General features: G+C 40.6%; 1 protein-coding gene across 1 annotated transcript in view; it reads right to left on the bottom strand.

Annotated features, from left to right (window-relative positions):
- Positions 1-23,792, bottom strand: part of LOC126237262 (uncharacterized) — a 99,050-nt gene extending 75,258 nt beyond the window's left edge. The window contains exon 1 of the mRNA XM_049947186.1: positions 23,555-23,792. The gene's annotated coding sequence lies outside the window, so the exon portion shown is untranslated. The remainder of the gene's footprint in view (positions 1-23,554) is intronic.
- Between the last annotated feature and the right edge of the window lie 2,323 nt (positions 23,793-26,115).

The following is a 26,115-nucleotide window of genomic DNA, read 5'->3' as shown; positions in this document are numbered from 1 at the left end:
GTGCCGATGTAATCCGCGTAGTTACGATAGATAACACTGTATCCCGGATGGCGCATTGGCTAACGCACGTTTAGTCTTGCCGGCACGGTATCTCAGCGTGGGCGATCAGAGGATTAGCTGCCCACTGTAATAAAAAAGCTGACTGAATAGATCAACGATGAACTTTAACGGCTGTCGTGGGACACCCACCTCTAACAGACGCAACGAACAATAACGAAAAAAATGAGATTAAAATAAAAGGTAAGCAGAAGATCCTTGATTCGAATCCGGTCTGGTACACATTTTAACTCGTCGCCGCTGATTCCGTGTAATGTCCCGATGCAGCTGACAATCAGTAATTCCTTTCCTTTCTTACCCCCTCACTTTCAATTTAGTATCAAGTTCGATGTTTGGTTCCAAGAACCCTGCTGTACCGCATGTCATCTTTGAAGCACGTTCCCAGTTGCCGTTTCATTTCAATTCCACACTGTAATGCACCTGTTATTCGTAATGCAGCAGAACTCTGTATGCAGGATACTCAGAACACATACAATGTGCCACTCTTGTGCAATGGTCTTAGCGTGGTACGACACATGTAACTTCTATTTTGAAGGCTTCCCATAGAAATGCAGCCGTATGACAGCTGAAGTTGATGCCTGCGAGAAACGCTGACTCAGTTCTGTCTTAGGATGTGTTTCTTCCAGCTGGGCGCTTATCTTTGCAAATAAACACACACAAGCAATTTTTACATTGCGCTGCATTTTCTCATACATCAAAAGTACTACGTGTATTAAATCTTCCGCCATCAAATGGCGTGTTGTTCCCGTGTTTGTCGGCCTTGTCAAGAAGGCATCGAACGAACTCAGTTACGCGCTGTCAGGACTGACACAGATCGATACAAGTCAAATGAAAGTGCAGCAGAAATGTTTGGCGACCTTTAATGGGAATCCTTGAGATGATGCACTATCGTATAATTTGGATTAACCTGTATTCGACGAATACTATGCGACAATTATGCTACTAGCATAGTATATTTCGCGTCGAGGTCACGAGAATAAGTTCAGAAGATTAAGGCACATACAGAGGCATTTAAATACAGGGTGATTCAAAAAGAATACCAAAACTTTAGGAATTTAAAACTCTGCAACGACAAAAGGCAGAGCTAAGCACTATCTGTCGGCGAATTAAGGGAGCTATAAAGTTTCATTTAGTTGTACATTTGTTCGCTTGAGGCGCTGTTGACTAGGCGTCAGCGTCAGTTGATGCTAAGATGGCGACCGCTCAACAGAAAGCTTTTTGTGTTATTGAGTACGGCAGAAGTGAATCGACGACAGTTGTTCAGAGTGCATTTCGAACGAAGTATGGTGTTAAACCTCCTGATAGGTGGTGTATTAAACAGCAGCTATCCAAACTGTTACGCCTGATATGCTACAGAGAGTGTGGAACGAGTTGGAGTATCAGGTTGATATTGCTCGAGTGTCTGGAGGGGGCCATATTGAACATCTCTGAACTTGTTTTTGAGTGAAAAAAAAAACTTTTTAAATACTCTTTGTAATGATGTATAACAGAAGGTTATATTATGTTTCTTTCATTAAATACACATTTTTAAAGTTGTGGTATTCTTTTTGAATCACCCTGTATTTCTCCCTCATTCGATACACGAATCGGTGTCGTTGTGGTCTTCATTCTGAGGACTGCTTTGGTGCAGCTCTCCATGCTAGTCTATCGTATGCGAGCCACCTCATCTCCGAGTAACTACTGTAACCTACATCCTTCTGAATCTGCTTACTGTATTCATCTCTTGGTCTCCCTCTACAATTTTTATCCTCCCCCCCCGTCACACACACACACACACACACACACACACACACACACACACCATGTTTCCATCTAGTATTAAACTGGTGATCCCTTGATTTCTGAGAATGTGGCCTACCGAACGATCCCTTCTTCTAGTAAGGTTGTGCCACAAATTTCTTTTCTCCCGAATTCTGTTCAGTACTTCTTCATTAGTTACGTGATCTACCTATCAAATCTTCAGCATTCTATAGCACCACGTTTCAAAAGCTTTTATTCTCTTTTTGTCTAAACTGATTATAATAAATGTTTCACATTCATACACGGCTACACACCATACTAACACTTTCATAAAAGATTTCCTGAGACTTGAATCTATACTTAATGTTAACAATTTCTCTTATTCAGAAACGCTTTTCTTGCCGTAGATAGTCTACATTTTATATCCTGACTACTTTGACCATCATCAGTTATTTTGCTGCCCAAATAGCAAAACACATCTACTACTTTAAGTGTCTCATTTCCTAATCGAATTCCCTCAGCATCATCTGATTTAATTCGATCACATTCCATTATCCTCGTTTTCTTGTTGATGTTCATCTTATATCCTCCTTTCAAGACACTGTCCCTTCCGTTCAACTGCTCTTCTAAGTCCTTTGCTGTCTCTCTCAGAATTACAATGTCATCGGCAAACCTCAAAGCTTTTATTTCTTCTTCCTGGACTTTAATTCCTACTCCAAATTTTTCTTTTGTTTCCTTTACTGCTAGCTCAACATATAGATTGAATAACATCGGGGATAGGCTACAACCTGTCTCACATTCTCTTCCTTCCCAACCACTGATTCCCTCTCATGTCCCTCGACTCTTATAACTGCCGTCTGGTTTCTGTACAAACTGTAAATAGCGTTTCGCTCCCTGTATTTTACCCCTGTCACCTTTAGAATTTAAAAGAGTGTATTCCAGTCATTGTCAAAAGCGTTCTTTAAGTATACAAATGCTATAAACGTAGGTTTGCCTTTCCTTATCCTACCTTTTATGAGAAGTCGTAGAGTCAGTATTGCCTCGCGTTTTGCTACATTTCTACAGAATCCAAACTTAACTTCCCCGAGGTCGATTTTACCAATTTTTCCATTCTGCTGTGAAGAATTGTGTAGTATTTTGCGGGCTTGACTTATTAAACTGATAGTTCGATAATTTCAACATCTTTCTTTGTAATTGGAATTATTACATTCTTCTTGAAGTCTGAGGGTATTTCGCTGTCCGATACATCTTGCTCACCAGATGGAAGAGTTTTGTCATGGCTGGCTCTCCCAAGGTTATCGGTAGTTCTAACGGAATGTTGTCTACTGCCGGGGTCTTGTTTTGACTTTGGTCTTTCAGTGCTTTTGTCAAATTCTTCACACAGTATCATATCTCCCATCTTACAGATGGCTGTACCGTAGGTGCATCCACAACTGAGGGGTATCTGTCGAGAGGCCAGACAAACATGTGGTTCCTGAAGAGGGGCAGCAGCCTTTTCAGTAGTTGCAGGGGCAACAGTCTGGATGATTGACTGATCTGCCCTTGTAACACTAACCAAAACGGCCTTGCTGTGCTGGTACTGCGAACGGCTGAAAGCAAGGGGAAACTACAGCCGTAATTTTTCCCGAGGGCATGCAGCTTTACTGTATGGTTAAATGATGATGGCGTCCTCTTGGGTAAAATATTCCGGAGGTAAAATAGTCCTCCATTCGGATCTCTGGGCGGGGACTACTCAGGAGGACGTCGTTATCAGGAGAAAGAAAACTGGCATTCTACGGATCGGAGCGTGGAAAGTCAGATCTCTTAATCGAGCAGGTAGATTAGAAAATTTAAAAAGGGAAATGGATAGGTTAAAGTTAGATATAGTAGGAATTAGTGAAGTTCGGTGGCAAGAGGAACAAGACTTTTGGTCAGGCGAATACAGGGTTATAAATACAAAATCAAATAGGGGTAATGCAGGAGTAGGTTTAATAATGAAAAAAAAATAGGAGTGCGGGTAAGCTACTACAAACAGCATAGTGAACGCCTTATTGTGGCCAAGATAGACACGAAGCCTACGCCTACTACAGTAGTACAAGTTTATATGCCAACTAGCTCTGCAGATGACGAAGAAATTGAAGAAACATATGATGAAATAAAAGAAATTGTTCAGATAGTGAAGGGAGATCAAAATTTAATAGTCATGGGTGACGAATTCGGTAGTAGGACAAGGGAGAGAAGGAAACGTAGTAGGTGAATATGGATTGGGGCTAGGAAATGAAAGAGGAAGCCGCCTGGTAGAATATTGCACAGAGCACAACTTAATGATAGCTAACACTTGGTTCAAGAATCATAAAAGAAGGTTGTATACATGGAAGAAGCCTGGAGATACTGACAGGTTCCAGATAGATTATATAATGGTAAGACAGAGATATAGGAACCAGGTTTTAAATTGTAAGACATTTCCAGGGGCAGATGTGGACTCTGACCACAATCTATTGGTTATGAACTGTAGATTAAAACTGAAGAAACTGCAAAAAGGTGGGAATTTAAGAAGATGTGACCTGGATAAACTGAAAGAACCAGAGGTTGTACAGAGTTTCAGGGAGAGCATAAGGGAACAATTGACAGGAATGGGGGAAAGAAATACAGTAGAAGAAGAATGGGTAGCTTAGAGAGATGAAATAGTGAAGGCAGCAGATGATCAAGTAGGTAAAAAGACGAAGGTTAGTAGAAATCGTTGGGTGACAGAGGAAATATTGAATTTAATTGATGAATGGAGAAAATATAAAAATGCAGTAAATGAAGCAAGCAAAAAGGAATACAAACGTCTCAAAAATGAAATCTACAGGAAGTGCAAAATGGCTAAGCAGGGATGGCTAGAGGACAAATGTAAGGATGTAGAGGCTTATCTCACTAGGGGTAAGGTAGATACTGCTTACAGGAAAATTAAAGAGACCTTTGGAGAAAAGAGAACCACTTGTATGAATATCAAGAGCTCAGATGGAAACCCAGTTCTAAGCAAATAAGGGAAAGCAGAAAGGTGGAAGGAGTATATAGAGGGTCTATACAAGGGCAATGTACTTGAGGACAATATTATGGAAATGGAAGAGGATGTAGATGAAGATGAAATGGGAGATATGATACTGCGTGAAGAGTTTAACAGAGCACTGAAAGACCTGAGTCGAAACAAGGCCCTGGGAGTAGACAACATTCCATTAGGACTACTGACAGCCTTGGGAGAGCCAGTCCTGACAAAACTCTACCATCTGGTGAGCAAGATGTATGAGACAGGCTAAAGACCCTCAGACTTCAAGAAGAATATAATAATTCAAATCCCAAAGAAAGCAGGTGTTGACAGATGTGAAAATTATCGAACTATCAGTTTAATAAGTCACAGCTGCAAAATACTAACGCGAATTCTTTACAGACAAATGGAAAAACTGGTAGAAGCGGACCTCGGGGAAGATCAGTCTGGATTCTGTAGAAATGTTGGAACACGTGAGGCAATACTAACCTTACGACTTATCTTAGAAGAAAGATTAAGAAAAGGCAAACCTACGTTTCTAGCATTTGTAGACTTAGAGAAAGCTTTTGACAATGTTAACTGGAATACTCTCTTTCAAATTCTGAAGGTGGCAGGGGTAAAATACAGGGAGCGAAAGGCTATTTACAATTTGTATAGAAATCAGATGGCAGTTATAAGAGTCGAGGGGCATGAAAGGAAAGCAGTGGTTGGGAAGGGAGTGAGACAGGGTTGTAGCCTCTCCCCAATGTTATTCAATCTGTATATTGAGCAAGCAGTAAAGGAAACAAAAGAAAAATTCGGAGTAGGTATTAAAATACATGGAGAGGAAATAAAAACTTTGCGATTCGCCGATGACATTGTAATTCTGTCAGAGACAGCAAAGGACTTGGAAGAGCAGTTGAACGGAATGGATAGTGTCTTGAAAGGAGGGTATAAGATGAACATCAACAAAAGCAAAACGAGGATAATGGAATGTAGTCAAATTAAATCGAGTGATGCTGAGGGAATTAGATTAGGAAATGAGACACTTAAAGTAGTAAAGGAGTTTTGCTATTTAGGGAGTAAAATAACTGATGATGGTCGAAGGAGAGAGGATATAAAATGTAGACTGGCAATGGCAAGGAAATCGTTTCTGAAGAAGAGAAATTTGTTTACATCAAGTATAGATTTAAGTGTCAGGAAGTCGTTTCTGGAAGTATTTGTATGGAGTGTAGCCATGTATGGAAGTGAAACATGGACGATAAATAGTTTGGACAAGAAGAGAATAGAAGCTTTCGAAATGTGGTGTTACAGAAGAATGCTGAAGATTAGATGGGTAGATCATATAACTAAAGAGGAGGTATTGAATAGGATTGGGGAGAAGAGAAGTTTGTGGCACAACTTGACTAAAAGAAGGGAGTGGTTGGTAGGACATGTTCTGAGGCATCAAGGGATCACCAGCTTAGTATTGGAGGGCAGCGTGGAGGGTAAAAATCGTAGAGGGAGACCAAGAGATGAATACACTAAACAGATTCAGAAGGATGTAGGTTGCAGTAGGTACTGGGAGATGAAGAAGCTTGCACAGGATAGAGTAGCATGGAGAGCTGCATCAAACCAGTCTCAGGACTGAGGACAACAACAACAACAACAACAACATCTACCGAGCGAGGTGGCGCAGTGGTTAGACACTGGACTCGCATTCGGGAGGACGACGGTTCAATCCCGCGTCCGGCCATCCAGATTTAGGTTTTCCGTGATTTCCCTAAATCACTCCAGGTAAATGCCGGGATGGTTCCTCTGAAAGGGCACGGCCGACTTCCTTCCCCATCCTTCCCTAATCCGATGAGACCGATGACCACGCTGTCTGGTCTCCTTCCCCAAACCAACCAACCAACCAACAACAACATCTTCACCTACGTACTCTTCCATTTTCATAATATCGCTCTCAAGTACATCGCCCTTGTATAGTACCCCTATATACTCTCTCCACCTTTCTGCTTTCTTTTCTTTGCTTAGGACTGGTTTTCCATCTAAGCTCTTGATATTCATATAGGTCCTTCTCTTTTCTCCGAAGGAATCTTTAATTTTCCTGTAGGCAGCATCTGTCTTTACCCTAAGGAAAGCGTTAGGGAATGATTGACAAGGAAAGGGGAAAGGAATACAGTATAAGAAGAATGGGTAGATTTGAGAAGATGCGAGTGGGGTAGCACAGAAAACCACTCGTCTCAACTTGCTCTGCACTGCAGCAGTACGTTGTAAATAATGACAACGTATGAATAATACAAAAATAAATGTGTTATATCTCGGAAACAATTTCGGTATAGAACATAACCCCATATCAATTTCTTTGTTCAGAGATACTATCACCCCTTAAAGTACGTACCTTTCCCCGTGACTCAAAGTATATCTACATCTACATGGCTACTCTGCAAATCACACTGAAGTACTTGGCAGTGTGTTCATCGAACTACCTTTGCACCAATTCTCTACTATTCCACTCTCAACAGCGCGCGGAAGAAACTAAAACCTACATGCTTCCGTGTAAGCTCTGATTTCCCTTATTTTGTTACGAGTATCTACTCCCACTGTATAGGCCGGCGTCAGCTAAATATTTTCGCATTCGGAGGAGAAATCTGGTGACTGAAATTTCGTGAGAAGATCCCGCCACATCGAGAACGAGAAAAGGCTTTGTTTTAATGATGTCCTCCCCAAATCATGTCCGTGACGCTCTTTCCCCTGTTTCCCGATAATACAAAATGTGCTGTCTTTCTTTGAACTTTTTTCAATGTACTCAGTTAATCCTATCAGGTAAGAATCCCATACCGCATCGCAGTACTCGAAAAGAGAACGGACAAGCGTAGGTAGGCAGTCACTTTAGTAGATGTGTTGCATTTTCGCAGTGTTCTACCAACAAAACACAGTGTTTGGTTCGCCTTCCTCATAACATTTCCTAGGTATTTAGCTGAATTTATAGCCTTTAGGGTTGACTAATTTATCGTATAACCGAAGTTTAACGGATCCCTTTTAGAGCTCATGAGGATGACTTCACATTTATTTAGAATCAACTGCCAATTTTCGCACCATACAGATATTTAACCTAAATCATTTTGCAATTGGTTTTGATCTTCTGATGACTTTACTACACGATAAACGACAGCATCATCTGCAAACAACCTAAGGCTGCTGCTCATATTGTCTCCCAAATCGTTTATATAGATAAAGAGCAGCAGAGGATCTACAATACTACCTAGGAAACGCCAGAACCACTTGTGTTTTACTCGATGATACTTTCCGTCAATTACTACGAATTGTGACCTCTGACAGGAAATCACGAATTCAGTCGCTAACAGACGATATTCCACCAGCACGCAGTATAATTACAAACCGCTTGTGAGGTACGGTGTCAAAAGGCTTCTGGATACCCAGAAATACGGAATCAATTTGAAATACATTGTCATAGCACTCAACACATCGTGTCAGTAAAGAGCTAGTTGTGTTTTACAAGAACGATGTTTTCTAAATCTGTTAACTACTCGTATGTGCCAATAGACCGTTCCCGTCAAGGTAATTCATAATGTTCCATAGTAATATATGTTCCAAAATCCTGGTAAATATCGACTTTAATTATGTGGTCCTGTAATTTAGTGGATTACTCCTATTGCCTTTTTCGAATATTGGTGTGGCGTGTGTACCTTTGCTTTCTTTGGGTACGGATCTCTCGTCCAGCGAGCGGTTATATGATTATCAAGTACTGAGTTATTGCATCAGCATCCTCCGGAAGGAACCTAATTGGTATACAATCTGGAACGCAAGACTTGGTTTCATTAAGTGATTTAAGTTGCTTTACTAGTCCGAGGATATCTAATTCTAAGTTACTTATGTTGGCAACTGTTCTGGATACGAATTTTGGAATATTTACTTCGTCTTCTTTGGTGAAGGAATTTCGGAAGGTAACTCCGCTTTTGTAGCACTGTCAACGATAGTATTTCGACTGCTAACGCCCAGAGACAGTATTGATGTGTCTTGCCGCTAGCATACTTTACATACGACCACAATCTCTTTGGATTTTCTGCCAGTTTTCGAGACAAAGTTTCGTTGTGAAACTCTTATAAGCATTTTGCATGCATATGTAAATTTCTTAGAGTTATATCACACTGTCCTCATGTGCTTAATGGTACCCTACGATCAGATTCTAGTCGCACTGGTGTTGTTAACTTATTCTGTGTATTATTTCCTGTTCAAAGACTTACTTTTTAATAGAAGTGGAGACAAACTACTTCTGACGACAGGAAGATCAATAAACTTCATTATGGTCTTAGGACGTCCGTAGAGCACAGAAAATATTCATTCAAAATTCTTTCAGTTGTTACCATTAATTTCATTATATGTGATATAATGGAAGGTAGCCTGTAGGACAAAACTATTCCTAAGTTTTTAATTACTTGTGTGATGAGCGCAATTTCTACTGAAATAACGTTCCTGTTATTCCGTGGCTGTGGATGCGAAATCTAATCGGAAAAATATAAATGTTGGTCAATAGAGACATGTGAGTGTGAATATTCTTTGTGTGCCGGGAATTCCTGTTTCGAGTCGTCGATAACTAACTCAACATAACAGTCTTGCTGCTAGTTTCTGCAGTTAAAAGGATTATGCTGTTTTTCACAGTATTTAACTACTCCATAGGTCAGGGTGAATGGAAACATACGAAACTTCGTAAGTTGCGAATATAGTGAAATAGATCTCAGAGCCAAACATTCTGAACTTACAGTTTTAAACTGCTAATTAGCAGGGCTGTTCCTCATCAAAAATTACGAAACAAACAACAGACTGCAAACATAAATAACGTGCTAAAACGTTTAAAATGAATCCGGTTTAGCCGCCTTTAATGTTATGCACCCCACGATTTCAAAAGAGATCTCAGTCACATAATATTGCAAGTAATGAGCGAATGTGTATCCTATAACGGCTTTAGAGAAAGAGGTGAAGTAGTCGTTGGATATAGCCTATGGTCAGTACTGAGAGACGGCTAAGGCGTTCAGCTGAAGGTCGGGAAGAGATAAGAAAGGCCTTCTCGTGTCGCGTATGTGCCTCGGTTTCTACGGATCACGTGATGTCCACGTCTCCGGCTGGTAAGAAGTGAATAACACTGCATTCCAGAGGCATCGATAACATCCTTTCCCAAAATTAATTTTATTACAGTGTTGTTTGGTTCAGTAAGATCTTACAATAATTACGTTTGTGCACTGAGACTAACACAAAGCAATGAATTTATTACACCTCAAACGAGTTTCACAAAACGTCTTTAAGACCTCAGTGTATAATCGAACATCACTCAGAGAGTCAGCCAAAATTCACAACCATATTATTACATTTCAGATTCTCGAGTGTGATGTCTCATATCAAATTAACATTATAGATTTATATACACATTCATCTATTAACATCTCGATGTAAGTGCTGTAAAAATTCCTGATTGTGTTTGACTCAGTTCCAAGCTTTTTGTCTGGGAAATATGCATGTAGTAGACTCTGTTGTTGTATGAATTTTTCCCTCACTATTTTACACACAATGAGGAAATCAAAGAAAAACTGGGAATGAACTCTATAGATGTAGCAGTCAGGGTGAACAGGCTTCTTGTGGGGGCATGTTAAACGCATGGGAGAAGCAAGGTTACCCAAGAGACTCATGGGTTCAGCAGTAGAGGGTAGGAGGAGTCGGGGTAGACCAAGGAGAAGCTACCTGGATTCGTTTAAGAATGATATGAAGTAAAAGGCTTAACATCAAGAGGCATCAATGTTAGCACTGAATAGGGGATAATGGAGAAATTTTGTAAGGGGGACTATGCTCCAGACTGAACGCTGAAAGGCATAATCTTAAATGATGATGCATAAAAACAAGAAGCAGTTTATGCGTCTATCCAGCACATTACGAAGTCACAAAATGGCGTTGCCTTGATGATAATTCTACATGCAGTATATCTGATTAGAAACGCCGGTCATGAAATTTCATTTTGCGAAGGGTTGGACGATTCGTGTTTAAATTACGCCATTTAGACCATCTTGGGATGACGCATTACACCTTTCGCAATTTCATTCCCTTCGGGTTTTGACATGTTCACAGTTCTTATCATTTATGCACAATTCTCGACGTCATAACAGAAACAGTTTGTTTATCTACAGTTTCTGTTATACAACCGTTATTCGGAAAGTAAGATCCAATTTTTTTATGGAACGTAAACCACCAGATTATTTCAAAAAACTGTTTTTATTTAATTCCTTACACGTTTAACTATTTATTTACATTGTTATATATTTCTTTAAACATTTGTCATAAAGTTGTACATTCTTTTGTATTCTTAGATCGTAGACGTCTGCCGCCTGTGACGATAACCAGTCTTTTAACTGCTTCTTCCACCTCGTCATCCGCTGCGAGGTGCTTGCCACCAAGAACCTCCTTCAAGTAGCGGAACAAGAGAAAATCGCTCGGCGACAAGTGCGGACAGCATCGTCATTCAAAAGATCTGATAAGATTTTGGGTGTGAATGGCAGAATGGGGTCTCCCATTATCACGCAGCGACAAAACTGCAGCCGGTCAGTGTGGCCATGCGGTTCTAGGCGCTTCAGTCAGGAACCGCGAGACCGCTACGGTCGCAGGTTCCAACCCTGCCTCGGGCATGGATGTGTGTGATGTACTTAGTTTAGTTAAGTTTAAGTAGTTCTAAGTTCTAGGGGACTGATGACCTCAGATGTTAAGTCCCATAGTGCTTAGAGCTATTTGAACCATTTGAACAAAACTGAAGACGCCAGAAAGCCACATCGCTTCTTCTGTATTGGACGTCTAAGTTAAGTCAGCGTATCGCAATAAGTGGTTGCGTTTATTATTGTCCCTTGCTGTATAAACTCGACTAACAAGACTCCATGTCTATCCTAAAACACGGTTGACATAACCTCGCACGTTGAGGTTGTCTGCTTGGCCTTGAATTTGATTGGATGTCGTGTGACGACGTTCCATCGACTGGTTCTCTAAAAATTGGTTGCCTTCCTCATGACGTCGGTCCAAAAAGTCAAGAGCACACGCCAACCTTTCATTTCGTGCTTCTCACTAAGTAGCCCGCGAACCCAACACGCGTGCAGTTTGCGAAATGCAACTTTTCAGAGACAATTTTCTGCAGAGTTGTTCTAGGACATTCGGAAATTCCAGTGCTTAAGTTGAAATTCTAAATCGTCGGACTTCACGAATCTTATGGTCCACGTCTTCAACCAGATCTTCTGAGATCACCGATAGTCGACCTGACCTCGGTTAATTGTGGAAATTTTCCCGTCCGTCTTGGAAAGATCTCTCACACGCACTTTGCTGTCACTTATCGCATTGGGACCAAACACTTCACTTGTCTGTCAATGAATTTACGCAGCTGCAACGTTCCTTGCTGTCAAAAACAGAATCATTGACAGTATTTCACGGTCGCCATTGGGAACAATTGTTTTAAAATTTGAGTTCACAATATAAAAAGCACACTGCGACAATACCAATGCAAAAGGTGTCGTTTAACAAGCAAGGCATGCCGGAGCAGGTGTGCATGTGTCTTTTAATGTTCGCGCGACGTACGATTAGTAATGGCAGTGCGAACCTTACTTTCCGAATATCCCTCGTATTAGAGTTCCTTTTGGTACCCAGAAAAATGGTTGTTGACAAGCGGTCTTCGCTTTTCCAGATTAACACGTTGCATACGGATAACTAGTGATGTAGACTTTATACTAATACTTCGAAAGATTTCTTCTTATTTTGGCTCTATAGAGATCAACTGCCATGTTGCAATACACAGAAGCGATGGTGAGCAGCAACTCAGGCTGCTGAGTTTGCTCCATCATGGAACGTTCACCATCTGATGTCCAGCTTTCATAGAAATTTTAGCGATGATCGGCAGGTTCCCGATTTCTACCTCGTGTGCGTAATATGCGGACATGTTTCAGTACGAAAGCATACAGGGCAGTGATTTCATTACCGTTTATACGACTTCCTCCATCGACGTAAGACAAGTAAGATGTCCAGGCAACTAAAGGGAGTCTGGCTGCAGAAGTAAATACCAAATCCAGGATGAGTGAATGGGCACCAGTTTCGAAATAGTAAGGGCTTTGCCTATAGAAGACAAGCGAGCATTTTCCACTCTCCGCCTGACAGTTTTAATCTTCCAGGAAGTTTCCAATCAATGCACACTCCAGTAGAGAGTGAAAAGCTCCTTCTGGTAATAAAAAAAGAACTATGAATAGTTTTTCTATCTAACCCCTTCTGCAGAGTTCGTTCGTTATAAAGCTTCTGTTGTTCTACATAGAACTCTTGAGAAACCAAACGGATTCACCCAGAATTTCACTGACTATTATTTCGAACTGAGGAAGACTACTCAGCTCTAGATTCGTGTTCAGGTCACGCTAATTTACGTTTTCTCTATTCTTCCTGAATCACTGAAAGCGACAGTCGTTCTTCTCCCTGTCATCAAATAACTGAACTAGTGATCTATCTCTAATGGTTTTAGCGTCACCAGGACGTTATATTGTAGCTTTACTTCCGGTTTTGTTTGACTGAGGGAAAGTTTACACCACTTCCGTGCCCGCTGTGGTTTTAATGCAGAAACGATCTTACTGCGCTCAGAGGAAAGTTACGGTGAACGTGACTTGCTATTTCCATTTCGCCTTGTTACGGATGAGTTTTGAAAAGAAACGAAAGATGGGATTGATGCCCGGTAGTGGCCCATAACAACAACAAATCAGTGATGATAGGATCTGGTGGATTGCCAACAACACAATCCTATGTATCTTTTCGATAAAAAGCAGTGGAGAGATTTGAAATCGAATTCAGGACGTGGGATACAATCCGATGGTTGGGAACTGTTCAAATGGTTCAAATGCCTGTGTGCACTATGGGACTTAACATCTATGGTCATCAGTCCCCTAGAACTTAGAACGACTTAAACCTAACTAACCTAAGGACATCACACACCACCCAGTCATCACGAGGCAGAGAAAATCCCTGACCCCGCCGGGAAGGGAACTGTTCAAAAAAAATTTCAAATGTGTGTGAAATCTTACGGGACTTAACTGCTAAGGTCATCAGTCCCTAAGCTTACACTCTACTTAACCTTAATTATCCTAAGGACAAACATACACACCCATGCCCGAGGGAGGACTAACCTCCGCCGGGACCAGCCGCGATTGGGAACTGTGTGCCACTACCACTCACTCCTTCGCAGACAGTATTTTGACAGCAAAAATTTCCTCTACAACTACGATTCAAGCAGGCAACTCAATGCGCCAGCCTTCCTTAGGGGTCTCATCCACAGAAGTAGACAGCTTGAGATTAGTCCAGCATTATTGGGAAAAATAGTCTATTAGCAGACGTGCGACTGGTATCCTTAGCCTGTGATTAATTAAAAAAACTCTGAAACCAAATGATAAGGCATAAGTATGTAATTTAAATTGTGCTGAATAAAATTGCAGCAGAAACCTCTTAACTGATCAAGAAGACTCTGATGCACTTAAGTAAAGCAGACTGGAACATATGTATGTTGACGTCGTTCTAGTTAATCACTATGTTCGACCATCTATTTTCAATATTGATACAGTTAGCCACCAACTCAGACTTAAATCAGACTACCAAGAAATCTTAGGTTATATTAATATTTCAATTAGAGAGATTGATACTCATGCCCTCGAGTGTTATGTCCCCCATTTTTTGTGGACGGCTTATCTTGTAATGGCAAAAAGTTATCATAGATAAATCTTTACTCGCGCGGAAAGAACTGTTGCAACATATAAGAAAATTCGTACATCCATTTATGATGTAATTTCCAGAACTAAAACAGGGCTTGTTCAGTCGCATGCCATGCACAGCTGTCACTGTTTTATGTAGATCAACATAGTACGAACAGTGAAAGCTCCTGACAACTCGGGAAATTCATCAGCGTTTGTGTCCGCAATGTTGGCAATATTCATTTGTTTGCTAATGTGACTGCCTCATATTTTCAATTATTTTGGGTGCGATTGGACAAGCAAAAATCTACCTTTCACTGTGTCCTCTCTACGAGATCTTGTATTCTCCCCAATGCCTTCGCTTCGTATATCAAATTACTATCATCTCAGCAGTATATCTATTAAATATTCGATCCGGTTACTATATTTTCTGTACATGTCCAAAAATAGGTAAGTTTTCGAATTGCTTTTCCTTTGCTGCTACATGCTTCCGGAACAAACTTGACATAGTTTATATGTGCGCTCGAGCAGCACACTTGGTTTGAGGAAAGGTTTTGGTACTTCCGTCCACAATAACTACGAACAACGCTGCCAAAAACGACTTTCTTCAGCAAAGGAATCCTCGTTTCTTCTCTCGTTACTTTTTTCCGTTTTAGCGTGTGCCTTAATTATTTTTCCTTCTCTTTCAAATCAGTAGTTTTCTTTCTGGCTTCATCGTTGGATTCTCTTATCCTTCCAATTCGCTCGGATCCTCTGTATTTTTCGTGCTCATTACTGTCACATTAACATTATTATAACCAGTCATTACTTCTCAACCTATACGTCAGTCCAAAAAGTTTCTAGGCTAGGTTAATAAAAAAGAAGAAAATTTAAGATGGTGGTTTTAATGTTTCAGATGTTGCAGATAGTATCCCCTAACTTCAGTACAATGCACATAGCGCTCATACAACCACGTGAAACTTTTTAAGTCTCTTTGGGATGTTGTTCAACTCGCGAGTTACATTGGCCTGAATGCCGGTTATGGCACCAAAGCGCTTTTTGATGTCCCCTCTTTGCTCAGTCCGTCATGGGTTGTTTTGCTGCCCAGGTAGCAGAATTCCTTAACTTCATCTACTTCGTCACCATCAATCCTAATGTTAAATTTCTCGCTGTTCTCATTTCTGCTACTTCTCATTACTTTCGTCTTTCTTCGATTTACTCTTAATGTTATGTAGTCAGTAGACTGTTCATTGCATTCACTTGATCTTGTAATTCTTCTTCACTTTGACTCAGGATACCAATGTCATCCGTGAATCGTATCATTGCTGTCCTTTCACTTTGAATTTTAATTCCGCTCTTAAGCCTTCCTTTCACTTCCTTAATTGCTTCTTCTATGTATGGACTGAACAGTATTGGCGAAAGAACCACATCCCTGTCTTACACCCTTTTTAATCCAAGCTCTTCTTTCCTGAGTTCCAGTCTTATTATTACAACTTGGTTCTTGTACATGTTGTATATTACCCGTCTCTCCCTATAGATTACACCTATTTTCCTCAGAGTTTGAAACATCTTGCACCGTTTTACGTTGTCGAACACTTTTTCCACGTCGACAAATCCTATTAGCCTTGCTTCCATTATCAACCATAACGTCAGAATTGACTCTCTGATGCCTTTACCTTTCCTAAAGCTAAATTGATCGTCAAGTAACACATCCTCAATTTTCTTTTTCATTCTTCTGTATATTATTCTTGTCAGCAACTTGGATGCATGAGTTGTTAAGCTGATTGTCAGCTCTTGCAGTCTTAAGAATTGTACTGACGATATTTTTCCGAAAGTCGGAGGGTATATCGCCAGCTCATATGTTCTACACACCAACATGAATAGTCATTTTGTTGCCACTTCCTCGAGTGATGTTAGAAGTTCTGATGGAATGTTATCCGTCCCTTCTGCCTTATTTGATCTTACGTCTACCAATGCTCTTTTAAATCATGGTTCTAATACTGGATCCCCTATCTCTACACTATCGATTCCTGTTTCTTCTTCAATCACATCAGACAAGTCTTTGTCCTCATAAAGGCCTTCAGTGAACTCTTTCCACCTATCCGCTCTCTCCTATGCTATGCATTTAACAGTAGAATTCCCATTGCACTCTTAATGTTACCACCGTTGCTTTTAATGTCACCGAAGGTTGTTTTGACTTTTCTATATGCTGAGTCTGTCCTTCTGACAATGATTTCTTTTTCGATTTCTTCATATTTTTCCTGCAGCCGTTTCGCCTTTGCTTCCCTGCAATTTCCTTTCTCATCGATCTGTGTGTTTTCCTGAATTTCCCTGAACATTTTTGTATTCCCTTCGTTCATCGATCATATGAAGTATTTCTTCTGTTACCCAAGATTTCTTAGCAGTTACCTTCTTTGGGCCTATTTTTTTCTTTCCAACTTCTGTGATTGCCCTTTTCGGATATGTCCATTCCTCTTCAGCTGAACTGCTTACTGAGCTATACTTATCGCAATATCTATAGCCTTAGCGAACTTCAAGCGTACTTTTTCATTCCTCAGTACTTCCGTCTCCCACTTCTTTGCGTATTGATTCTTCCTGACTAGTCTTTTAAGCTTCAGCTTACTCTTCATCATTGCTAAATTGTGAACTGAGTCTATATCTGTCCCAGGGTACGCCTTACAATCAAGGATATGATTCCGGAATCTCTGCCTGACCATTATGTACTCTATCTGAAATCTTCCCTATCTCCCGGCCTTTTCAAAGTATACCTCTCCTCCTGTGATTCTTAAACAGAGTATTCGCTGTTACTAGCTGAAATTTATTGCAAAATTCAACTAGTCTTTCTCCTCTCATTCCTAAAACCAAGCCTTTACTTACTGCATTACCCATTCAATATCCTCATACTTTGTCTCCCTTCATCTTCAGCTTGCAATGTCGGCATGTATGCCAGAACTATGGTTGTCTGTGTTGGTTTGCTGTCGATTCTGATGAGAACAACCTTATCACTGAACTGCTTACAGTAACAGACTCTCTCTCCTACCTTCCTATTAATAAGGAATTGTATTCCAGTTGGTTGGTCGGTTGGTTGCTTTGTGGGAAGGGACCAAACAGCGAGGTCATCGGTCCCACCGGATGAGGGAAGGATGGGGGAAAGAAGTCGGCCGTGCCCTTTCGAAGGAATCGTTCCGGCATTAGCCTGAAGCGATTTAGGGAAATCACGGAAAACCTAAATCAGGATGACCGGACGCCGGTTTGAATCGTCGTCCTCCAGAATGCGAGTCCAGTTCGCTAACCACTGCGCCACCTAGCTCGGTCCAATCCTACTGCCGTAATACCATTTTCTGCTGCTGTTGACATTACCCTATACTCATCCCATGAGAAGTCCCAGTCTTCTTTCCATTTCATTTAACTGACTCCCATTATACCTAGACTGAGCTTTTGCATTTCCATTTTCAGATTATGTAGCTTACCTACCACGGTCAGGCTTCTGATATTCCACGCCCGGACTCGTAGAACGTTATCCTTTCGTCGCTTACTCAGTCTTGTTCTCTTACTTTTTATGTATGAAATGTTAATGACTGTGCCTTGGCTAAGTACATCTTAATCTGTGGGCTGCCTACAATAGGCTGGATCAGCCAGCTCAAAGTTCAGAGCAAGGCAAGGACAATATTTCCATTAGGTCTATGCCTAATTAAATCGAATTAAATCGGGTGATACTGAGGGACTTATATTAGGAAATGAGACGCTTAAAGTAGTAAATGAGTTTTTATATTTGGGGAGCAAAATAACTGACGATGGTCGAAGCAGAGAGAATATAAAATGTAGACTGGGAATGGCAACGAAAGCGTTTCTGAAGAAGAGAAATTTAACATCGAGTATAGATTTAAGTGTCAGGAAGTCGTTTCTGAAAGTATTTGTATGGAGTGTAGCCATGTATGGAAGTGAAAAGTGGACGATAAATAGTTTAGACGAAAAGAGAATAGAAGCTTTCGAAATGTGGTGCTACCAAGGAATGCGGAGGATTAGATGGGTAGATCACGTAATTAATGAGGAGGTATTGAATAGAATTGGGGAGAAGAGAAAATTCTGGTACAACTTGACTCATTCTGGTAGATGGAGTCGGAGGTTTATGTTAATCCTGCCTTTTGAGTTCTTGTGGTCATATTCCCATAGAAGCTTTCATCCCCTAACACACTTTTCTTTATTTCTAACTGGGAAGACAAGTAGCAGTTTTCACAGATTTAGCTTTAAAATGTTTTACTGTAACGAAATATTTTCATAAATAATTTTCATCCCCTATTTCACCACCTTAAGGTCCTAAATTTCCAAAAACACTGAAACACACATCTTTTTTATTTTTAACAGACACGTCACATATCACTTTTCATATTTCTTGCTTTAAAAATGGTTTAGTAGTTCTTTAACAGTGATTTATTTTCAGAAATACTTCCATCCCGTATTCCATTTCCCAGAACCTGAATTTTCAAAAATACCGCGCGGGATTGGCCGAGAGGTCTAGGGCGCTGCAGTCAGGGACTGTGCGGCTGGTCCCGGCGGAGGTTCGAATCCTCCCTCGGGCATGGTTGTGTGCGTTTGTCCTTAGGATAATTTAGGTTAAGTAGTGTGTACGCTTAGGGACTGATAACCTTAGCAATTAAGTCCCATAAGATTTCACACACATTTGCACATTTTTTGTTTCAAAAATACTGAAATATGCACTTTTTATTCCTGACAGAGAAACCAAATTCCAGTTTTCGTATATCTAGCTTCAAAATAGCCTTTAATAGTGACATTTTTAAAAAAAGCCTTTCATCCTGTAGTTCACCCACTTAGGGACGGAATTTCAAAACAAAAAACCCGATGCCTACAGTATAAGATAAACACCCCCTCGTAATTTCAAGTTTCTATAGTCAGCGGTTTGCTCTGGGCGACGTGTATCAGTCAGTCATGTCATTCCTTTTATATAGAGGGACTACGCTGAGTTAAATGCAACAGAGCATCTAACAACCATAAATTTAAAGGTAAAATAAATTTAAAAAATCATCAGATACGACGAAACTCTTCTAAGCGATACGAAGTGATATTAATGATGTTATCAATAGTCACACCAAATCTGAAACTGAGGCGCCAACACAGCGTTGTGAGCTTAGGGCGACGTAAACAGCAAAGAACAGTAATGCATACAGTCAATAAAATTATACACCATTCCTCTCAAACAAATTTATCATATTCCGTGAGATCACAATGGCCCGATGCCATTCGATTCTGAGGAATAAAGAGCTCAGAAGAACAAAAATGCTTCAGAAACCATCGCTGTCCTTCTGGTGTGAACATACCATCCAGTGTTCGGTGCTGGAAGCAGACTGGATGCGAAATACGCCAGTAGGAATACAACCTACTACTCGGGAGAACACTGGCTCAGACTGGTGGGTGACTCGAGCTACCTAGCTCAGTGGTACAGACCTTAGACTGGCGAGACAGGGCCCAACTCCCCGTCTGGGGTCGTTAAGGATTCATTTCCTGCTGTTTCCATAAATTGCTCACGAACTCAGAGGAGGTCCATTTGAAAAAGACACGGACGCTTACCTTACCCATTCTTTCCCCATTCTCCCATGTTCTTCATTTCTATTGACATCGTTATCAATTGGATGATATACCGTGATCTTCCTTCCTTTCTTCCAACGGACGGAGCACCATCAAATATATCTTCCACCGTAAGATGGTGGTAAGACACTTGTGGGAAGGAGGAGTATCGCTTAACGTCTCCTTCCTGATGAGGTCATTTGATGCTGAATACGAGCTCTGGACTAATATGGGCAAGGAGATCGGTCGTGTCCTGTGTGAAGGTTTCTGGAATACGTCTCAAGCTATTCAGAAAACCATTCAAAATCCAAAACTGTCTTACTCCATACTGTTCGCACTTTGTTCATGTGTTTACTGATGGCTCTCGATATCATGTGACTTCCGTGATTGTCCCCAATCAGTAATATTTCAAGCAATTTCGTCTGTCCCCATATCAGACAAGCTCTAAACTTTTGGTCGTTATTCCGGGCTCCAAAAGCTACGTATAGGAGAACCAGACTGAAAAAGTGTATTTCATTTCAGTGAAAACCTGGAGTGGCATACTGAAATGAACATCCGAATTCTGGAAATTATAAGAGAATCACTGCAAAATAAACGAAGAGTAGTGCGAATCTCCCCGATGGTCAACACACTACGTAGAATTCCCCCAGTTGGTGAAGGACACCAGTATTTCTACTATTCTTCGATTTCAGTACACGGATATGGAAGCTTTCTGAGCGTAGTGGGGAGTAGGATGTGCATTTCTTGTTCCCAAGCAGAGGTATTCCAAACGTTTTATGCTCGCATTTCAAGTTATGAATACGGAAACTGCCCGATAAAGAACGGCCAGAGGATCGGCGCCTTCAGTCTGCCATAAGCTGCGATTCAATCAGTAACTAAAAATTCCCCCTGATTCCGAAAATTTCAGGTGAGCAGGAAGCAAATAACTACCTAGGTATGAAGGCCTACCTTCCCACTTGCGTCATATGGGCATCAGGATAAGCCTTTCTGCCTCATTCAGATGAAATCAAGAAGATTGAGACCACTATCTGTTTTCCTGTAGTTGTTTCGAAACACAGCAAAATCACCTTTTGCAACACCCTTTGAAAACCAACAAGTGCTCTGGTTTTATTTTGTCATCAAAATACTCAAAGTTACTAAGCCCTTTCTGATTTGATGCTAGCTAATAACGTGTATACTGTCTGTGGTTACATTGACATTTTACTCTTCAGGTACATGCTCCACAATCTCGGTTCCTTTTATATATTCTGTTTTACACAATAGGTATCATATCAAGATTATTTAACGATATGTTTTTTCACCGTGTGCGTAGCGTAGGATAATCTTAAAGGACAGTTCAAACAATTTATATTGTGATCTATCGGTATAGATGTTTTTTATCAAAGTACTAAGCTGTTGGCAGAACTGTTCAGTAAACTCATGCAACCAATACAAACAGTTTTACCTCATTTGTCGGATACTTTTCGTATATTTGCAATGCCAGCGATAACGTACCTTATATCACCGTACTTGTTACATCACTGTGTCCAGTAACTCCGTCACAATAATGAAAAACACGGCTTTTTTCAGCAAAGGAATCCTCATTTCTTCCCTGTTTACTTTTTTCTTTCTAACGTCTGTCTTATTTTATCCGCCTCTTTAAAATTAATTGATCACATTTTACTAACATCCTGTCTTCGTCGTTTACATTCTCTTATCCTATCTCTCTCGCTTACATCTGCATTTTTCATGCTGACTGCTGTCACACTAATGTTGTAATAACCAGCAATTATTCCACAGCCTATATCTATTGCTACTAATATTGTCCGTATTGTTATTACCACCTTTTACAGAGCTTTCGTATACCGTTAAAAAAGTATATTGTTCCGAATCCGAAAAATCTCCTTTAGATATCTTGAACGGTTCACGAAATAAGACGTAAATTTGGTTGACCGTGTGGGACTTCAAACCCAGCTCCACCCAAATGCTAGTCTAGTGCCCTAAGCAGTGTTCCCCTTGCCCCGTGAGAGATGTTTGTGCATCGTGATGACAAAAGGACAGATTAAAACAATTTTCACAGGGAAGATGAACATCTACATTAAATCATCCTAATGCCAAATGTAATGTAAGGTCATAGCGTTTTCCAATAAGTTAAATAAAGACAACAGATATATATATATATATATATATATATATATATATATATATATCAGACTTCAGTCAATAATATATTTCCTTTCACTGCTTACAATAGTCTGCCAATGCTGTTGTAAGTTTCGATTCCGTGACTGTAGAAATCACGTAGCTTTGAAGAGAAGAACTCGTCGAGTCATGTTTGGAGTACATTTTCATCCGGAAAGGATGTTCCTGGAAGATTGTTCGAAAGAGAGGGGGAAAAGGTGAAAATCTCAGGGCGTAAGGTCAGGCGAATAAGATGGGTGCAGAATAACTTGACAACCCAACTCTTCTATAGCGTTTTTTTTCAGTCTAATAGAAAGCGTGCGGGCGTTTTAGTGGAATAGCATCACTACACGCCGTCTTCCTGGTCGTTATTCTTGGACTGCGTGTGAAAGACGGCTTAGCTGTTGACAAAAAATGTCGGCATTGATGGCTGCACCTCGGCGAAATAATTCGTAGTACACCACGCAATCGCTGTTCCACCAGATGCATAAGATTATATTTTGTCGATACGCACAGGTCTTTGCACGGGGAATGGCTGCTTTTTTAGGGTCAACCATTCCTTTCTTTTCCTTATGTTACTATGAAGGTGCCATTTCTCGCCACCAGTAACGATACATGAGAGGACTGGTCGGTGTCGTTCACGAGTCAATTGATGACGAACAAGCGGAGATGTACATACGGCCACTTGCTGATTTTTGTGGTTTTGGCTTAGAGCATGCTGTACCCATACATCCGATTTTTGAACCTCCCTCACTGCATGCAAATGTCGCACGATGGTGGAATGATCACAGTTCATCACATCTGCCAGTTCTCAAGTACCCAGACGTGGATCCTCGTAGATTAATGGGTTTAAACGATCTTCATCAAACCCAGCAGGTTTTCCTGAAAGTGGAGAGCCACTAGTGTCAAGACGATCGTTCTTGAAACGAGAAAGCCGTTTACTTGCCGTGCTCTGTTGAATGGCATTATCCCCAAACACGACACAAATGTTTCTGGTTGTCTCCGCTGGTGCCACCCCTCTACTGAGCTCAAACAGAAGAATATGTCGGAAATGTTCCGATTTCTCCATTTGGCACGCAGTTTCCTAGCGTCCACAGAGCCACTCACTACCCCAAATAACAAAATGACAGTATGTAAACTCAAATAGCAACAGTGAAAATAAAAAATGACAATCGATAAATAAACCCATAGCAACTGGAATACCAACTTGCAAAACAATAACGCTACGAACTTATGCACCAACCCAATACAATAGGACACCGTCGAACTTCTCGCCTTTGCCCTTTATATGGAGTTTTGTACTTACGTAATGACTGTAGAAACGAGCTGCGGACGCACTAGTGACGCAAACTTTGCACGGAAACAGAATGCGAAAAATACACCAGCGCAACAATCGGAATAGCTCCGCTGTCAACGTCCCGTGCGATAACTAGTTAGGGAAGTGATGTGATGAAGCGAGCGTCGTGCACACTGACTGTTTTCGCGCAGAGCGTCCTAGCTAGTCCCACAAATGGAATGAAGACGTCTGTGACGGCACACGGAAGGCCCCGCCATAAAAGTGAAACCTCTGCGGACAGTTTGTTTGTTTTGTCGTCGCAGCCGACCGATATCTGTGTTCTTGACCTCTTCGCAGCGGCTACGCAAGCCGAATCGGCGCGCCGTTCTGCGGCCATTCATGAGAGGCGCCGGTCAGGCACGTGGTGATCGGCCTCTTCCATAACCAAAACAAAATACTAACGACTACGCCCGCCCTACAAGTTCAGACGGTCCTAACAGTAACTGCCATCTATTTGTATCAATACCAGAAAAATACAGTGAGTGGGCGACAATCGTGGAAAGGCCAGGAACTAATGTAATCAGGGGAAGTTCTGCAACTATATGTAGAACTAATTCAGTAACCAAATGGAAGACACGTGACTAAATGTTGGGACATACTATTTCAACACATGTCCACTGCTCCCTGCTACTCCGTGATCAAAGCAGCTGAAGACAGTTTGCGGGACACTGAAAGTATTTTTGTATGTTTGCGAGTTGTTTTTAACCAGGGCTGATTCTCACGTTTCAACTTCCATAGTTCACGGCCTTCCCACTGCCCTCTTCGATACTTCTTGGGAGCATAGCTTCCGTGATGTCTATCACACATCTTTAAAATTCACATTACCGGTATGTCCTCTTCCATTACCATATTCTTTGAGACATTTCTAATTAAGGTATGTTGTTCGGAGTTTAGTAGAATTCTAAGTTACTTGTGTAACCAGTCAATTATAACTGGGACATTTCGTGACTGGCTAAAATATGCAGATGTTAAGCCTCTGTTCAAGAAAGAGGATGAAGAGATACCATGAAACTACAACCGATTTCACTTTTGCCAGTATTCTCAAAAATTCTAGAAAAAGTAAAGTACAGGCAGCTTCTTAACCATCTGTCCACAAACAACATGTTATCAAGTACACAGTTTGGACTTCTGAAGGGTTCTGATACCGAGAAGGCTATTTACACCTACAGTGAAAATGTACTTAATTCATTAAATAACAAATTACAGGCAGCAGGTATTTTCTGTGATTTGTCAAAGGAAATTGTGTGAACCACAACATCCTTTTAAATAAATTAGAATTCTATGATGTCACGGGCAGTGCTGCGAAATGGTTCAAGTCATACCTCGCTAACAGGAAACAAAGGGTGTCAGTGCAAGGGACTAGCGAATTAAGTCATCACTCATCATCAGAATGGGAAGAAATTACATAGGGTGTCCCACTAGGATCCATCTTAGGGCCATTGCTTTTTCTTGTGTACATTAACTGATCTCTCATCAGTTACACTGCCAGAAGCAGAGTTCGTTTTGTTTGCAGATGATGCAAGTATTGCAATAAATAGCGTGTCGAGTGTAGTTCTAGAAAGATCTGCTAATTATATTTTCATGGATATTAATAAATGGTTTAAAGCCAACTCACTGACATTAAACTAGGAAAAAACTCACTATGTACAATTCAGAACCTGTAAGAGGTTTCCACCCAGCATATGCATAAAGTATGAAGAAGAGAAGATATATATACTACTGCCTCTCAGTATGTTTACTCTTTAATGAAATTTGTCCTAAATAACATATCTCTTTTTCCAACAAACAGCTCAGTTCATACATACAATGCCAGGAACAAAAATGATCTACACAAGGACTAAAAGCACTTTAGTTCAAAAAGGGGTCCACTACTCAGGAACATCATCTTCAATAATTTGCCAGCGAACATTAAAAAATTTAGTTACAAATAAAGATCAGTTCAAAAGGAGCCTGAAAGACTTACTAGTGGCCAACTCCTACTTCATTGACGAATTTCTTAATAGAAACAAATGATGTATTGTATATACTCTCACTATTAGTATTGTTATTTCAGCTTTAAAAATGATGTGTTGTATATACTCATACTATTAGTATTGTTATTTCAGCATAAAGAAAACTGACATGTTCCACATCCACGAGGATCTCCTCAGCATGGATCTATGGAACGAAAAACTAATCTAATCTTCATTTCTGGTGACGTCTAACCTTGAGACTCCAGCACTTCGTCTCCAGTAGTCCATTTCCGTAGATGTTGCACCTAACTTAATAAACTCGTAGAAAATATTGAAAGTATACTAGTATACAAGCATCTCTGTCACTACACTTTTATTCACTTATGCGTTATGACATTTCGTGTTCTGACGCCTCATCTAGAGGAGGAAACCGATTCCTAGTTATATTTTATCGTAACAGCTTCTTTCGAATTTGTAGAACCTATTTACTCATCTACTCTGCAATTCAGTCGTAAGTACTTGAGGGTTCAAAAAATGGATCAAATGGCTCTAAGCACTATGGGACTTAACATCTGTGGT

The sequence above is a fragment of the Schistocerca nitens genome, chromosome 2, assembly GCF_023898315.1.
Source record: "Schistocerca nitens isolate TAMUIC-IGC-003100 chromosome 2, iqSchNite1.1, whole genome shotgun sequence".
Lineage (NCBI taxonomy): Eukaryota > Metazoa > Arthropoda > Insecta > Orthoptera > Acrididae > Schistocerca > Schistocerca nitens.
The sequence above is the reverse complement of the archived record's forward strand: the minus strand, read 5'-3'. Positions and strand labels throughout refer to the sequence as shown.